Here is an 18,714-nt window from a genome sequence, read left to right on the forward strand (position 1 = left end):
GCACAGTGGGGAATGTTGAGCCAAACGGGTAAGTTGAGCCACTCTTGTTTCTAGGATACCATACACAAAATGTATAATTCTACCAAATATTTAGGAAATGATCATTTAATTGTGTCCGTGAAGGAAGAAACCACATAGAAAAAGTGGTAAACAAGTTAGGTCCCTAAACCAGATTTTCACCAAGTCAAAATAATGTATTGTGTTAGACGTTTGAGTATCTAACTGCAAGATTGTTCTATTCATCAGTTGGGGTCTCTGTAAGCTTCAATATGAGGTCGTAAATCTAGCATGAAAGATCATCCTTGTAGCTGTGTGTGCTAATATAGTCAAAATGTTTGCCTTGCGGTAAGTTGAGCCAATGGCCAAGTGGTACGTTGAGCCAATTGCCAAGTGGTACGTTGAGCAAATGGCCAAGTGGTACGTTGAGCAAATGGCCAAGTGGTACGTTGAGCCAATGGCCAAGTGGTACGTTGAGCCAATGGCCAAGTGGTACGTTGAGCAAATGGCAAGTTGAGCAAATTGAAGTGTTTTCTTCCCAGGCTTAATGCAAGGCATTCACCAGGGTCAGGGGCCTCCGTCACCGTCATGTTTCTACCCGGTGGTGACAGTATGATATTCTATGTGACTTTACTGATCCTGTCCTGCATGTGTGACCGCTCCATGTGTTTTATGTGGCTGGCCAGAGGTAAAGAATAATCACAGATTCCCTGACGCCAGAAAATAGTTAAGGCTCTCGTCGTCAGCCCTGACCTCCAGACACTCAAAGAGGAGCAGCTGCCCTGGGCTTCCAACGAACTTATACTGAACATCATCCGCCTGTCAAAGGCCTCCTCCTGTCCCACACAGTTGTTACCCACCCACATGCACTACGAGTCAGCCTGTCAACCTCATTTATTCATGAATGCAATGAAAATAACTAACTTATATACAGCCAAAACACTAGGCTTGACCAGATTACCATCACTATTAATATTTATCATTGCGGTATTGGAAGATCAAAGGCTTTTTCAGTGTGAGGCAGAACACTTACAGAGCCATATACAAAGCTTAGAGATACACTGGAGTGTGTGTGTTCAGTAGTTGTGAGTTTATGTTTCTTAAATTATGTTGATTTAGACAGGCACCAGGAGGTTGTGGGTAGCCCAGAGCAGGACGGCTTGAGTGCTGGTGTAAGAGGAGGTGCTTATCAGATCTCTCTAGCTCCCTAAAAGCTCCCAAAGAAATTGGGAGACATTTCTTACAATGAAGGAAAGTGCTTCTTTGTTTGAATAAGATGAAAATAGGGGGAAACCTTGGGTCCATTTCAAGTATTTCACTGAAGCAATATGCGACATGGGTTGCTACGCTACAGCACACCTAAAGCATAACTGACAGCTCAGTGAGGCAGACTGCTCGTTTACATTCAGGTCAAATCATACCATCAGCTTTCAGACTGAATGAGCTCTAAAGGCCTCTAGCGTTGTCTGAGCCACTGATGTCAACCACTTAAGATTCCGCTCAGACAATAAGGTAAAGATGAAACTTTCTCTACAGGGCCAGATAAAACTAAGCAAACGGATGTCAGACAAGGACATAGGAAAGTGATCGATACTGTGCCGGTGGCCACAAGCGAGCAAGTTTGAAGATGACTTTCCATGTCACATGCAGGCAGGAGAATGGGATAAAAAGGGAGGGATAAAAAGGGGGGAGGAGGAAAGAGAGAGGGATGACTTGGACAGTCATTTCTTCAGTCCCCTTCTCCTTCCTCTCAGGTAACCTTCGGCTTTCTTATCTGGACGGCCTGATGTGAGGGCCCAGATACCCTCCTCTACCCTCGCCACATAGCCAAAACATAGCATTACATAACGTCATTCAGGGTGACAGGTAAGGTTATGGAGTCAGGACGGTCAGTCTATGTCCTGACTTCGCCCTCTCCTCTGAAACATTTATCAGTCTCTATAAATTCAGAAGAGAAGCTGAGTACCTTAGAGGCAGAGGATCCTAAAAGGGAGAGACAGACTGTTGAATAAAATGGCCACCTCAAAAGGTTCACAAACTCACTAGGTTATTAAAGATGAATATCCAGACTATCCATCAATATACAAGGTTTGCATTTTTACTGTGGAAATGTCAAAATTCACTGTAACACAAGTCGTATTTCCATTTGGGGAGTCTATTACTGGGGTGAGATACAGATGTAGAATCTTAATTTGAACAAGTTTTCTACAGCAGGAAAATAGTCCTGCAGCAACAGTAAATGTGAATTATTATGTGGATTCTAATTAATTTATGTAGGGGTTGATACATTTTTTGCAAGGAAAAATCAAATGGAAATGTCAAACTTCATAAGCCTTTTTAAACCTAAAATAAAATGTTCTGCATTGTAGGAAGGTTCTCCTGCAACAGGGTGATCAAATTAAGATCCTACAAGTAATGAAACTATAGGACCACGGCTAACAAACCATTTATAGGGTCAGTGCACTTTCTAGATCCTGTCACCTGAGCTGACCATAAGACAATGCTGCAGTGTGAACCTTTGGGGGCATATCCACCCTCTTGATTTGCCCACTAACAAGCCGGAGCACAGCTTTATAATTATATGTATTAGTTGCAGAGATAAGAACAGCGGTTGGTTTGTCTCTTATCTCAGGTCGAGACACAGCCGTTCAGAGATAGAGACAAATTGTTTGGGGAAATAAAAAAAGGAATTATGGGTCTGAATGCAGCAGACCCAATCTCTTATCAGAGTAGCCCAGGGCAGTAGGCTTACCTCAGAGACACAGTGTGGGCTGAGGCTGGCCTGGCACTAACTATGCCTAGTTAAAAGTGCCAACCTGGCACTGGAAGAGAGACAGACATTCAGCTCAATAGTAACATCTTGTCAGTGCTTTGATTCTACATTCACTACAGAAGATAAGACAGTGATAAGATAGTGTTTTGAAAATCACTTGATTCCTTGTCTTTGAGGCCAGGCTGGATTGCTGCAAGCTAGAGATTGACTGAATAAGCATCTCTGTATAGCTCTCTTTCTCTGTCATTCTGTCTCTTTTTTCCCCCCTCTCTCTTTCCCTCCATTTGCTGTGACTGTTTTTTCATGTAGGCGTTCCGATCTCTGCTATGGGAGAAATATCCGTCCCTAATACCATGCTGACAGATGGCTTTCTGCTCGGAGAACGATAGCCCTCAAAGCTCCATTGCTAATTCCCCTGACATCACACACGCTCGTGGAAGAACTGCTCCACTTGATTCCCTCTTTCCTCAAAGAGAAAACAACTCTAATATCAGAGGTAAAACCCCAAAGGCTAGTAGCAACGCCCCCATCCCAATAACCAGCATCGTCCAAAAGCAGAGAGGAGACCCAAATGAAAGACACATGTTGAACAGAGAGGATGGAGATTTGGATGGAGACACACATCACACGCCAAGAACGAGGAAGTCGTGTGAGATTACAGTTGTTGACTGTTAAACTAACCACACATACCCTCAGCAGTACTGAGTAGACTAACATCTATCATTTGTTGATGGATGTGTAGTGTGTAAGTTTAGTGCTCATAGCGAGTGCCCACTGGGCACAGACGTCAGTTCAACCTCGAGTTTTGATTTACATTTGGTTGAGTTGTCAACTAACGTGAATTCAACTTGAAATCAACAAAACATTTCACCATGTCATTGGATTTAGGTTAAAAGTTGGCTAAAAAAAGACTAAATGCCCTGACGTTGATGACTTTTACAAATCCAATCAGTTTTCCACATTGATTCAACATCATCACATAGATTTTTAGAGTTGAAATTAAGTGGAAACAACGTTGATTCAACTACTGGGTGTGTTCTCAATGCTGTGTGAGAGGCTGAACAGGGAGAATAGACATGAGCAGCTCTCCCCCTATGGGCTTCATTAGATGGTTGGATATATCATTAGGAAAGTGCTGTTGGTCGTCTCTCAGTGCGCTGAGCGGGACTGCACCTTTTATTGAAAAACAGGTAGAATGTCATCACGACAAGGAAGAGACGCAGCGACAGAGAGACAGAGGAAGATCATATAGATATTGCACTGTAATGATGTGCAGCGCTAGCCCGGTAATACACACAAGCTCCCTCACTCACTCACACAAACACACAAACACACAAACACACTCAAGGACTCGTTCTTAACTCCGTCTCTTCCGCTCCGTTCAGCTCATGCTGTCATTTTGTAAAATGAAGGGGGATAAATGTGTCAGGGAATGATAGAACTGTGCTTGGCTCATTACAGACCTATTTGAAGTAGCCTATTTGGAGAGAATGCTGTCAGGGAAAGTGTATATATATTTTTTAATGGGAGTCAGTGGGTAAAGGGCATCTGCTATCTGTGCCACCCATTGTCATGCCTTTGGGAATGCCATGGGACAGGGTCAATGATACTGATGGCCATAGGGTGTGGCGTGTATTCATGGATGCCACGGGAAGCCAAGCTTCCCCAAATATTTGACATATAAATTAAGATTTCTCTTTCGTCTCTCTCTGTGTTTCCATAATCTCCTGTAAATTTGCTTATTCCAAATCAGCATCACAGCCCATGGACTTTGGAGGAGTTCATGTGAAGAATTTGCTAAGATCAAAGTGAAGGTCAGTGCATATGTGCATGCGCACGAACGTACAGGGACACACACTGATGATACGCACTAGAGAGCAGTCGTTCATGGGTGCTTCTTGAATTACGTTGGCATTTGGGCATAGCATTTGCTGAATTTTTCTAGATTGTTTTTATTTAAATGAATTTGAGTACTGTACGTCTACATGACTTTAAATAATTGTCACCATTATGATAACATTGTGCTACCATTAGGAATAGTAACACCAATGATGGTAACACCAATGAGATATGAGGTAAATTAGGATTTTTGAAAATGGCCGCCACATATGCTCAAATCTATCCTTTCCAAATAATTGAGTTTAAAGTTCTGCCAGGCCATACTTGCGAACATTAGAAAAAGATTAAGTGAAAACTTTCTCTGACTCAAAATGCACATCAGCCAATTAAAATCGTTGATGTAGTTGCACGTGATCAAACGCTACATGTTAACTGTTTCCATTAGATAAAATGCACATTTAGCCCTATGCTGACCTGCACAGCTGGCCGTGCTTATGTGTAGGTACAAATTCTGTATCAGCCAATTATATTTGTAAAAACAGTTGAACGTGATCCAACACTTGTTCATGAAAGTGTCCTTAACAGAAGTCCAAATAGTTCAAATAGCTTACAGTGTAGAGCGGCTAGTTATTGTCTCAGATTGGGGCAAGGATTGGAATCCCATATGAGTCCCCCCCCCCCCCTTTGACTTTTTACATTGTACGATACACTTAAATGTTGTATAGACCTCCATTATTTTATTTATCGTAAAAGCACATGGATGTGTGTGAAATGGATGAGCAAACCGTGGGATTTGGTCATACATGCGAAAATGTGCCTTTTTACTTTAGTCTAATGTGAGCAGCTAGTAGGGATGCATCATGCAATATTGGCACTCTACACGAGACAGACCAATTGGAACAAAAGCAAACCTTAGGAGATTTAAAACATCCCTCTGGTGGCCAAGTTGACCTATTTTAAGAAATGCCTTTGGTTGCTGGATACAATCTAATATCTTTGATAAGTTGATACAGAATTTGTTACTGGAAATAATCAATGCCACCTGGTCGGGTTAGCGTTGGGATACATGTACTAGGTTACGTAATGGGAACAGCTAACACTGCATTTGGCTGCATTTTGAGACAGAGAGAAAATGTAAACTTGTTATCATGTTTGCAAGTATAGCCCCATAGTATCCACGACTTGTACTCACCACCAACCGCAGATTGTTTGTTTGTGGACTGATTCTTAGAGAGTGTGCTCACCGGTCCCTTGTGCACAGCTATCCAGTAGATGTGCCCGCTCAGTAATTAGAATTTTCTGGTGAGGGTTCATTTTGATTTGTTGAATGTTTATGTGATATTATGTCCTGAGATATTGAAGTGTATTGGCCATTAGTATTTAAACTATTGACAAGGGGTATTTATTTGGGAGTGACATATTAATTAATTAATTAAATACCTGTTTAGGTACATTTTGGATTAGTTGCTACTGTTAGGGGCTGGATCCACTATTTTACACGCGCGCGCGCGCGCACACACACACACACACACACACACTTTGATATACAGTGCATTTGAATACTTATAACGTATTTCTGTTTCCTTTTTTTTATACATTTGAAAACATTTCTAAAAACCTGTTATTGCTCTGTCATGGGGGTGTATTGTGTGTAGATTTATAAGGGAATAAGGCTGTAACTTAACCAAATGTGGAAAAAGTCAAGGGGTCTGAATAGTTTCTGAATGCACTCTTAAGGAATTGTCCGTAGAGCTCCGAGACAGGATTGGGTTGAGGCACAGATCTGAGGAAGGGTACCAAAAAATGTCTGCAGCATTGAAGGTCCACAGTGACCTCCATCATTCTTAAATGGAAGAAGTCTGGAACCACCAAGACTCTTCTTAGAGCTGGCCGCCTGGCCAAAGTGATCAATTGGGGGAGAAGGGCCTTGGTCAGAGAGGTGGCCAAGATCCCGATGGTCACTCTGACAGAGCTCCAGAGTTCCTCTGTGGAGATGGGAGAACCTTCCAGAAGGACAACCCTCTCTGCAGCACTCCACCAATCAGGCCTTTATGGTAGAGTGGTCAGACGGAAGCCCCTCCTCAGTAAATGGCCTGCTGTCACTCTCAGACCATGAGAAACAAGATTCTCTGGTCTGAGGAAACCAAGATTGAACTCTTTGGCCTGAATGCCAAGTGTCACGTCTGGAGGAATCTTGGCACCATACATACGGTGAAGCATGGTGGTGGCAGCATCATGTTGTGGGGATATTTTTTACAGGGGGTACCGGTACAGAGTCAATGTGTTTCACCCTAAGGTGAAATATACCTGTTGTATTCGGCGCTGTACCGGTACCCCCTGTATATAACCCCGCTATTGTTATTTACTGCTGCTCTTTAATGATTTGTTATTCTTATCTCTTACTTTTTTATGGTTTTCTTAAAGCTGCATTATTGGTTAAGGGCTTGTAAGTAAGCATTTTTAAATATACCTGTTGTATTCGGCGCATGTGACAAATAACATTTCATTTTATTTTGATGTGATTTTATTCGTCTGGTCAGTCTATATCATGGAAGAGCATGTTTTGTACACTCAGTGTACATACATTGCTCTTTCTGATATTTCTTAATTTCTTTATATTTTTGGGATTACGTTTGTATTGCTAGGTATTACTGCATTAACTGCTATAAACACAGACATTTCGCTGCACCTGTGATGACATCTGCAAATCTGTGCATGCCACCAATACTTTGATTTGATTTGTAATATTTCATCATGTGGTCCAGTTGGCAAACAGATCTGCAGACAGTTCGACCCCATCATCCAGTTTGCAGGCATCTTAAATCAGAAACTAACTATTAAACTGCAGGAGACACGTCGAAAAGCAAACACACTGGATAATTGAAATAGCTTCCGACAAAACCCTACAATCTTTAATTAATAACACACTGTGATAACGTTAACAAAGAGGTAAACACTAATCAACACAGAGTAATGAGGAGATGGACATGTAATTAAGGGGCAAACAGCAGCAGACCTGGGTTCAAATACTGTTTGAAATGCTCCACATGCTCTTGGAGCGTGTGCTTTAGCCTGCGTGGAGCGCCAGATGGGTGTGGTCTACACTTATGAGACCATTTTTTCATGGTTCCATTTCACCAGGCAAGCTCAATCAACAAGAGCTTATGTTTTTGAAATGATTTCAAATACTATTTGAACCCAGCTCTGAACAGCATAGGCTTCCAAGAGATCGCCCTAATTTGAGCTACGAAGTGAATTTAAGTATATATAACATAGCAGTGGCTTGAGGTAATAGGGAGAGCCCCCCACTGTTTGCTTGCAAGAATACAGGAGAGGCAGGCACTCAGTGGTGAAGTGGTTTTCTCTTCAGTCAACAACAACAACAACTGCAGAGCAGGAATACCAATGAGAAATTCATAACTAGGAATGCTGCCAAAAAAAAAGAGCTCTCAAAGTGTTGTCTAAATGGGTCCTGAAGTCCTCTCTCTCTGTGTTGTACAAAAGCAGCCAGGATTAAGTGTCGAGCTACGTGGTATTCATTTTCAATAAAGAATCCTCTGCTTTTTTTACCATATACGTCTGGATGTGAGGGTTAAGTACACATTACTCTGGGATCAAAGGGAAGATGAGGCTGGGAAGTTACTCTAAGTGATAGCTAGCTGTAAATGTGTACGACACTTGTTGTAAATCCAGATGATAGAGTCTGGCTGCTGCAGCAGGGTAGTACAAAACACAGGACATCCAATATCAAGATGAGTGTTCCAATGCATTCAACTAACCGTGCAAGTTCCCTGTCATCTTGTAATCCACACGAGTCATACTGCCAAGGGGCCTTGTTGAAAAGATGATGGTGTGTATGATGCTGGTGACCCCAGCTGCAGTGAGTCTTCCCACCCTGCGGAGGGCAGTGTCTCAGCGACGGGCTTTTTTTCACCACCATCAGTGTAACCTTACAATCATGAATCTGTCACAGCCCCTGAATTCTGTTATTTTCCCTTCTTTGTCACAAGCATTATGCTGTGGTGTGTTGACTGTCACAAAACCAGACATGTTAGGAGAGTGTTTTAACGTGGAGAACAGCAGCACTTTGCAGGTGAGTCCAGTCGAGCCAGTGAGTATGTTTTAGCTCCAGCTCCAGACGAACAGCACTCAGACAGGGCGTAACTGGCATTTCAGAAGGATAAAGAGAGAGCGTGATGGAGACAGAGAGAGGGAGAGCGAGAGGAGGAGAGGGAATGCATGGTATGGGGTACTGAGCAGTGAGCACTCAACTGGCTGCTTCTTACTTGAGTGGAGTTTCATGGCGCCCTCTCTAAGTACCACCTCTCTCCCACCTGAGTTCACGCCTCACATGTTCCTCTCTCTTTCTCTCCCTCTCTCACCTCTCTCTAGCTTGCTGTGTTTGTCTCCACCTTTTCTCACATCTCTCTTCTTCCGTTTCTTCCTCCTATTCATTGTGTAGCGGTGTTTATCAGAGGGAGGCTAAGATAAGAACTGACCAGCATGAATGTTTTGGGTTGTTGTCGGTCCTGAGGTATGCTCTCAAAATACTGTTGATGTTTCTGTCCCTGATCAACTCACTCACCATCATCTGAGCTTATCCCCCTGAACTATTGACAGGAAGAGAGAGGGAGAGAGAGAGCATGTCAAGGGGTTCTGAGCAGTGTACTCGCCTCACCTGCCTCTCACTTGAGTGGCCTTTCATAGGCTCCTCTGAGTGCCACCTCTCGCCCACCTGCTTCCGTGCCTCAATCTCTCTCTCTCTATTTCTCTCTCTTCAGAGCTTGTTGTGTTTATCCCCACCATTGATCACGTCTCTCCTCCTCTGTTTCTCCATGAAGAGGGGTAAGAGCAGAGCAGAACGAGTGTTGTGGGTTGCTGTCCGCGCTTTCAGAATAGTATTGATGTTTCTATCTGTGATGAACTCTCGGTCTCTCTCACCTCAGCTGCTATGGATGTGCTTTATATCAATATCCCTAACCTCAGTGAAAGTGATAGCTCCAAATTGCTCAGAAAGAGCTACGGCTATCAGTCTCTTTCTATCGGAAGTGGTTCATTCAAACGGGCCCCCTCGCGAGGCTGATGATGATCTAGCCCCGGAAGAAGGTCAGACTAACAATTTCAGCTCGATGGGTGGAAATGTCATGATATTATCCACACAGCCTGCAAAGGTCACTGGGATCTGTGACTCTAAAACACAGCTGGGAAACACAGAGAAAGAAGAGGAGAGGTTGGTCTATAGGCCGTCTGCTTGAGTGCCTGTCGCCACTTCAGTCCACTTCTAAGAGCTCTCTTAGAGCAAAGTGTCCCATCGCCCTAACTTCTCCCTCCTCCGCACTCATTCAGAGCCATTTCATGCTCATAGACACCAAGGGGCGAGAGTGACGGTCGAGACTAGCCTAGCGCCATGCATAAAAAATTAGCTATGAAATAATGTGTGTGGCTGTAACATAGAGAATGATAGAGGCCTCTAGTGGCCAGAAGGCAGTATCAATATGAGCAGTGCCATTGAGGGCTTCCACCATTTCAATGTAGTCAACTGGGTGGGACTTTGAACTTCATTGACTGATTCCTCCTGCTGACCCTGTTGGAGTCAAGTCCAACCGGGTCATCAGGAGGGATCAGCCAATCGTGAAGAAGAACATTTACTACTTCAAAATAGAGATTGCCTCAACTTTGTGTCTGAGAGAGAAGAGAGGACAGCATGGATCGGTGAGGGTAGTCTTTCAGGAGCTTCTGAAGGAAACGGAAGGTAAAGTACAGACAAGGTGAGGAGAGACGAGGTAAAGTAAACCCTGAAGAATGTAGGACCAAAGGCAGTCACACACACAAGGATGACTGTGTGTGTGTGTGTGTGTGTGTGTGTGTGTGTGTGTGTGTGTGTGTGTGTGTGTGTGTGTGTGTGAGAATGATTATGCATTCCCCGCCCAGTCACAATCCACATCTCTCAGGCCAACACAGGAGGTGGGAGGGAGGGATGACAGATCTCTCTCCCCTTGAGTGTCAGGGCCCTGGTCCCTGTGTGTGTGCAGATAACACACGCCGGGCTAATTAATTACCCACCGCCGCATACATCGTCCAGCACAAACATTCATAACAGTCACAGAGGCCTTCAGTATTGGGCGAGCCCCACACATGCTGCAGTTGCCTCTCAAGACAAAGTCACCCCACTCCTCCCCTCTGCAACTGGCAGCCTATGTCCCCAAAATGGAGAGGTGCTGAGGTGATATTTCTCTGTTAAATCCTGTTATTTATCAATAGAACAAGCCGATATGAGCCATATAAATTTACTATCTATTTTCACAAGGATAGTGCTTCACAGGGCCGGAATTCTCTCTCCATCCAGACAATAAAGCACAGTAATGTATAGCTTTCAAAGTGTGAATACATTTTTGCGGCTACACTTGTTATTTACCAAGGCTGCTTGGTTGCTATGCTGTGTCAGTTTGATCTCTCTGTGTGATTGTGTTGGCTCAGCCTCTCCTCCCCCTCTTCCCACTCGTCTAGCAGTGAATCTGCACCATTATGTAAACTACCGTTCAAAAGTTTGGCTTCACTTAGAAATGTCCTTTAAAATAACATCAAAATGGTCAGAAATACAGTGTAGACATTGTTAATGTTGGAAATGACTACTATAGCTAGAAATAGCTGATTTTGAATGGAATATCTACATAGGCCCTCAACTGGCAGCTGCAAATATCTACAAGTCCTCAACTGGCAGCTTCATTAAATAGTACCTGCAAAACACCCGTCTCAACGTCAACAGTGAAGAGGCGACTCCGGGATGCTGGCCTTCTAGGTAGAGTTGCAAAGAAAAGGCCATATCTCAGACTGGCCATTAAACAGAAAAGATTAAGATGGGCAAAAGAACACAGACACTGGACAGAGGAATTCTGTCTAGAAGGCCAGCATCCTGGAGTCGCCTCTTCACTGTTGACGTTGAGCCTTGTGTTTTGCAGGTACTATTTAACGAAGCTGCCAGTTGAGGACTTGTGAGGCGTCTGTTTCTCAAACTAGACACTTGAATGTACTTGTCCTCTTGCTCAGTTGTGCACCGGGGCCTCCCGCTGCTTTTTCTATTCTGCTTAGAGCCAGTTTGCGCTGTTCTGTGAAGGGAGTTGTCGTGTCTTTGGCTATGCCAGATTAAGTGATATGACATGCTATTCTATAAAATAATTTATCCGTAATTAATATCACCTGATTGAGCTAATAATGTAAATGGAATTAACTAGAGTCGGGCACCACAAAATAATATTTATAGAGCTGTTATCTTCCGAATAAACTCTTAAAGACCTAGTAATGTTTTACATCAATAGCAGTCAATATCAATCGTCATCTTACTTCAGTCTCATCTGAAAGTTGTAAATTCTTGGTTATCTGCACGAACCCTGGCTAACAATTTGAATCAGCAATACAAAATTGGGTTTAATTATTTATTTACTAAATACCTAACTATTCACACAGAATTACACATACACATAATTCAATCATAACTTGATTACAAATTACGTCATAAAGGAAAACGTCCCTAGCGGGCGGAACAGATATGACAGCTTGTTACACAAAGGAAAAGGGCTGGGTTTGAGTGAAAGAGCGGGAAGACTGAGGAACAAAGGCGAAGCTGTGATATCATAAATACAGCATCTTATGCATTCTAAATTACCGCCCATTTGGAAAAGGAAAATGCAATAAATATTTACTCTGAGCTGCGCTTCGGTAGGTTGGTGGTAGATGGAAGGCCGTGTTGCCAAACCGAGTCCTTTGAAGAATGTCTCTGGTTGACAATTGGATACGTTGTAGAAACTTTGTTGGGTGATAGACGGAATACTCTGTCTGTTCCTTCCTAACCCTCGTTGCATCTGCTGTTGCTAACTCAACGGCTAGGAGGTATCACTTCTGTAGTGAATAAGAGTTCAAAGTTCATACCATTAGCAACCAAAGCTCACGCTGATGTTGGCTTCGTTCTGTAGTTATTATCTGAACCATTCTGACATAGGACCGTCGTCCTCACATCTTCGGAACAGGAAGTTATATTGTCATCAAGGGCTTATATAGGAAGGGAGAGGAGGGCGTGTTTGGAAAGTTTTATAGCCCATGTCCCTTCACAGGGGCGGGCCACTGATTGAGCAGAGCCATATCTTATGAAAATCCAAATCTCACATTTTAGAAGCTAAAATCACATTTCATCCCATCACAAATAATTTCATATTCAAACATTTAAATTGAACAACAATTCCATGTGAATCCGATAACTGATGTGTAGACTTTCCACTGTAGAGTTTGTCATCTTATCATTGATGAGAATGTCTCAGATGACAACCGAACTGACATCATATTCATTAAGTACCACCACATATGTTCAATTGTTCAGATTACCAGAATATAGTTTATTTCCCCCCAACTACTGATGTTCCCAGAATCTCTATGTTAACCAAGAGTTTTGCAAATGTAACCTCAGTAGGGTAGAGAGAGGAAAAATGGGGGAAGAGGTATTTTTGACTGTCATAAACCTACCCCCCAGGCCAACGTCATGACAGAGTAGTACACAGCGTTGTACGAGATCTTCAGTTTCTTGGCAATTTCTCCCATGGAATAGCCTTCATTTCTCAGAACAAGAATAGACTGATGCGTTTCAGAAGAAAGTCCTTTGTTTCTGGCCCTTTTGAGCCTGTAATCAAACCCACAAATGCTCATACTCCAGATACTCAACTAGTCTAAAGAAGGACAGTTTTATTGCTTCTTCAATCAGAACAACAATTTTCAGCTGTGCTAACATAATTACAAAAGGGTTTTCTAATGATCAATTAGCCTTTTAAAATGATAAACTTGGATTAGCTAACACAACGTGCCATTGGAACACAGGAGTGATGGTTGCTGATAATGGGCCTCTGTACCCCTATGTAGATATTCCATAAAATATCAGCCATTTCCAGCTACAACAGTCATTTACAACATTAACACACTGTACACTGTATTTCTGATCAATTTGATGTTATTTTAATGGACAAAAAACGTGATTTTCTTTCAAAAACAAGGACATTTCTAAGTGACCCCAAACTTTTGAACGGTAGTTTACCTACTGATGACTGAATTGAGCTGAATCCTTACAGACCTGCTGTCCGAGGCTCCAGGCTCAACTTTCCCTTTTCATTATCCAGACAAATAAATCATCAGTTGCTTCCCATTTGTTATGTTTGGAATACTCCGTCCTGTAGATCTTCACAGAATGAGAGAGGCAGATAAGAGGGTGTGTGTGTGTGTTATCTTCTCGATGTAAAAACAGACATAATGACCTGAAATTGATGGTTTATCAAGTTCTACAGTATAAGGAGATCAAACACACATGTAAATGGTAAATGGTTACAGAATGAAAAACACGTTACATTGCTGCCCTGTCCTTGGATATTCAACCTGTTCTCATCAGCTCCACTATATCCTAAAGAACACAGTGTCTCTTGCTAAGCATGGACTCTGACAGCCAGGGCCCTGTTTGGACTGTTCGAGGCCCTTAGCTGTGACATGGCTTTATTCAAGTGCAGGAGTGGGGATCTCTGGGCCGAAAAGCCCTGAGGCTTAGTAGTGGGGAAAAGACAGTGCCTTCAGTCAACGTCTGAATTCAGAAAGAGCCCTGTCAAGGTTGTTCCCTCTCAGGGATGTCTGTCTGCCTCTCCCCTGTGTAGCCTCACTCACAGAGGTAGATAGACAGGGTCCATGACATGCATCCATAACAACATGAGGTGCAGAGAGGCAGAGCTGTCTCAAAGGTGCGTGTGTGCCCACTTGCTACTGGCTTTGCATAGTGATGTGTTATTCAAGTCCTTATTCCCCTCCTGATGCCTGTCTACCTCGATCCTCGACTTTCCTCCAGTGAGAGAGAGAGAAAGACAGAGACAGACAGAGACAGAGAGAGATATATATAGAGAGACAGAGAGATATAGAGATATATATATATATAGAGACAGAGAGAGATATAGAGATATATATATATATAGAGAGAGAGACAGAGGCAGAGATATATATATATATATATATATATATATATATATATATATATATATAGACAGAGATATGTAGAGACAGAGAGACAGAGACAGAGAGAGAGCGAGAGAGAGACATACAGAGAGAGGCAGAGAGAGAGACAGAGGCCGGCAGTCTGAGTCTCAGTGCACTAATCCATTGAGATTAGGAGTGACATAGGGGATCATTAACAGTACAGCCGTACACTGATCCCAGAACACTGACCCCAGAACAGCTCCATTATAACCCACACCAACAGGACAAAACGGTGCCAGAGTTTTTCACTGGCATCCATTTTATTTTTCCTTTCACCTTCCTCCCTCTTAAATCTCTGCCTCTCCTCCAGAACTCTCATTACAGATCTGCATCTGCCTCGTCTGTGCCGCTGCCAACTAACGGATTCTCACTCCACTGAGTTCTACACTGGCAGGCTCTAAGGACTCTCTCTCCCAGACCCACACACTGCTGTCTCTGTCAGGGAGCTGTGAGGGGTACAGCTGAGGTGTATGTGGGGGTATGTTGGACAGGTAAACCTAGACCTGATTGGGTGAGAGATGGAAGGTGCACTGGGATAATTCTAGTCTGCACATCTAAAGTGGCCAATCGATCTAGGGAGAGACGGAGGAGAAAAGAGGGAGGGTGGGACAGAGAGAAGAATTGAGTGTGTGGAATGTGAGCGAAAGAGGCAAAAAGAGAATGGCAGTGAGAGGAGGAGAGCAGAGAGAGACAAAGAGAGCAGATAGAGGGAGAGAGGAAGAGAGCAGGGAGTGAGGAAGAGAGCAGAGAGTGAGAGAGCGGAAGAGAGCAGAGAGTGAGAGGAAGAGAGCAGAGAGTGAGAGAGAGGAAGAGAGCAGAGAGCAAAGAGTGAGAGGAAGAGAGCAGAGAGAGAGAGAAATAGGAAGAGAGCAGAGGGAGAGGAAGAGAGCAGAGAGAGGGAGAGATAGGAAGAGAGCAGAGGGAGAGGAAGAGAGCAGAGAGAGGGAGAGAAAGGAAGAGAGCAGAGGGAGAGGAAGAGAGCAGAGAGAGGGAGAGAAAGGAAGAAAGCAGAGGGAGAGGAAGAGAGCAGAGAGAGGGAGAGAAAGGAAGAGAGCAGAGGGAGGAAGAGATAAGAGAGAGTGAGAGGAAGAGAGCAGAGAGAGAGAGCAGAGAGTGAGAGGAAGAGAGCAGAGAGAGAGAGAGAGAGAGACCATTAGATATTATTGTGTACTTGGAGGTACAAAGGCCGTTTCACTGCTGCATACTATGCTAATTGCTTTTAGGGAGTAATCCATACTGTTAACACAAGATGCTCATATTTAACACCATGTCATTACAGCCCGAGGGAGATGATTAGAAAATGAAGCATTACACAGAAGTAACAGTCAGCCATGTACAGACAAAGTGCATACCCACAACCACATCGATATCAACAAGCCTGCCCTTGTCCCTATAAGTGTGTCAGGCATGGTGTGGGCTCTACTGCTCTTATCCTCTCTGTCTGTGTGTGTGCTCACTACTGAACACAACGCATGTTTCCCTCGTGCTCCACTGATCCATGAAACACGTTGGCCACTAGCAGCCAGACTCCTGGCTAAATCAACAGATGCAGCTCTCTCTCGCTCTCTCTTTGCAGGCAGAGCGTTTAACCTTTCCTTCTCAGAGACAACCTATGAGAACAGAAAACTCAAACGAAAATCCATTCTCTCCTCCTCTGAAGGACCTCGGGTCTGTGGTGAAATCTCTTTGAATGGGTGGGTGGAGCACCGACTCAGAAAGGAAGACTATAAAGCAAAGGTAGGCTATCAGTTGGGACATCTGGATCATATTCAACCAATGCCTGCTGTATGTCTGTTAAATGTTTATGGCTCATAATCTGTATTTATCTTCTGCTCAACAGTTACAGTAATCTCATCATGTATATTACAAGTCCTCTCAGTAAGAGGCCAACAGCACACTTGGTGTTGACTGATGCCCAAGCATCACCATCCACATTCAGTCTCTCTCTGGCTGTCACACTGGAAATTTTAGAAGCAAAGCAAATCAGAGCCATTTTCAAGGGATTAGGTTTTCAACTTCTGAAACGTCAATGGAAATTCAAATAGACTTGGCTGAGGGAGTGAAGAGCCCATGCTGCCACCTGGTGGCTGAAATAAGCAGTTAGGCTCTGAAAAACTGTGCGCTATACTGTGTGTAATCCTGAAGAACACATCTATGTAACATTGTGACACACCCACGTGCACACGCAAAAAATAAAGAACACACACTTGTAAACACAGTATGACACTGAGCGTAAACACGGTATGACACTGAGCGTTCCCCGTACTCCCCCTGGGCAGTGGATGAGTGTATCATCGATTCAGCAGCATCTCCACACCGCCATTCCCAAAACAGACTAGAACGTCTCCTATTGATCTGTGTCCCCTGTACAGCCCCAGCCATGTGACTGGCCCATCACCATGTGATTAAAGATACATTTCATAGCCATAATAAGATATTATCACCGCCTAGAGCCAACCACGGCTTAATCCATTTAATATGCTTTCCTAATTACAGAGAACATTACATCAGAATGCTATTTATTTTCAAAATGTGGCCAGCGCACTGAAACAACTCACAGGCTGTCCCAAATAGCACCCTACAGTATATCCCTATGGGTCTTGGTACAAAATAGTGCAGTATACAGAGAATAGGGTACCATTTGGAAGGCATTCATATTCCTTTTTGAGATGTGTTCTGCACACTAAAACAACACATCGTCCATTTCATTCTCAGCCCTGTGTTGCACCTGTGACAGGGTTTTCAATGAGCGTCTGACAGACCCAGGAGGATTTCTCAGAAACGGGATGCTGTTGTGGACTGATTGATTAACAGTAAGACATGATCCCCTTTGAGGGAAACAAGTGGGTATTGTGGAGCTGTAATCAGATCGATAAGGAGGACTGTGTGAGACAATATACAACATCCCACGTACGGATCAATGGCTGTTTACACCGACTGCACACACGCACACACACACACCCACCGATCGACCGACCGACGTACCGCACCCTCACACACACGCACAAAGACACATGCGCACATACTTGATGGGATCAACAGTACACAAACACTAATCACTAGTCACTTGTTGAAACTACAGGTAAGATGAGAATCAGTGATAAATTATTGATTTGAAAATATTGTGCATTTTATTTTGTTTGCATAACTGGTGCTGCGTATGCACACAAATTTGATAAACCCTAGAGTGGAGGACAGTCTGTTTGTTGGCTGTTGGTGAGTCTCCCATGCACGTCCTTGGTTGATGTGCCGTTTCCACGGGCAACCAGGGTCCTTACCACATGGAGAGAGGGTTGCTATGCCAGAAAGCCAGTGGGCTCAGATAGTTACATTCAAAATATAAAGCAGAGGTAGGCTATCAATTGGGTCATCTGGATCATATTCAACCAATTATTCCTGTTTGTTTGTTTACATGTATTTATGAGCCATGAACATTTATCAACTTCTCAACAGGTACAGTAATCTCATCATGTATATTTGATGATGTGAAGGAGGGCATCTATTACAAGCCCAAGCATCACCTTCCACATTCAGTCTCTCTCAGACTGGCACACAGGAAATATTAGAAACAAGGCTAATCAGAGCACATGTCAAGGTATATGTCTTCGATTTCTAAAATGGAAATTCAAAAAGACTTGGCTGAGGGAGTGAAGAGCCCATACTGCCATCTAGTGGCTAAGATATAAGCAGACATGTCCATGAAATACACAGTGTACAAACATTAAGAACACCTGACTTGCACTCCCCTTATGCCCTCAGAACAACCTCAACTCGTCAGGGCATGGACTCTAGAAGTTGTTGAAAGCGTTCCACAGGGAAGCTGGCCCATGTTGACTCCAATGCCGACACAGTTGTGTCAAGTTGGGTGGATGTCTTTGGGTGGTGGACAATTGGGTGGTGGACAAAGTTTTTTTAAATGTAACCCCTTTTTCTCCCCAATTTCGTGATCACGATCTTGTCTCATCGCTGCAGCGCCACAACGGGCGAAGGTCGAGTCATGCATTCTCCGAAACATGACTCACCAAACTGCGCTTCTTAACACCTGCCTGCTT

Source organism: Oncorhynchus clarkii, chromosome 33 (genome assembly GCF_045791955.1).
Source record: "Oncorhynchus clarkii lewisi isolate Uvic-CL-2024 chromosome 33, UVic_Ocla_1.0, whole genome shotgun sequence".
Lineage (NCBI taxonomy): Eukaryota > Metazoa > Chordata > Actinopteri > Salmoniformes > Salmonidae > Oncorhynchus > Oncorhynchus clarkii.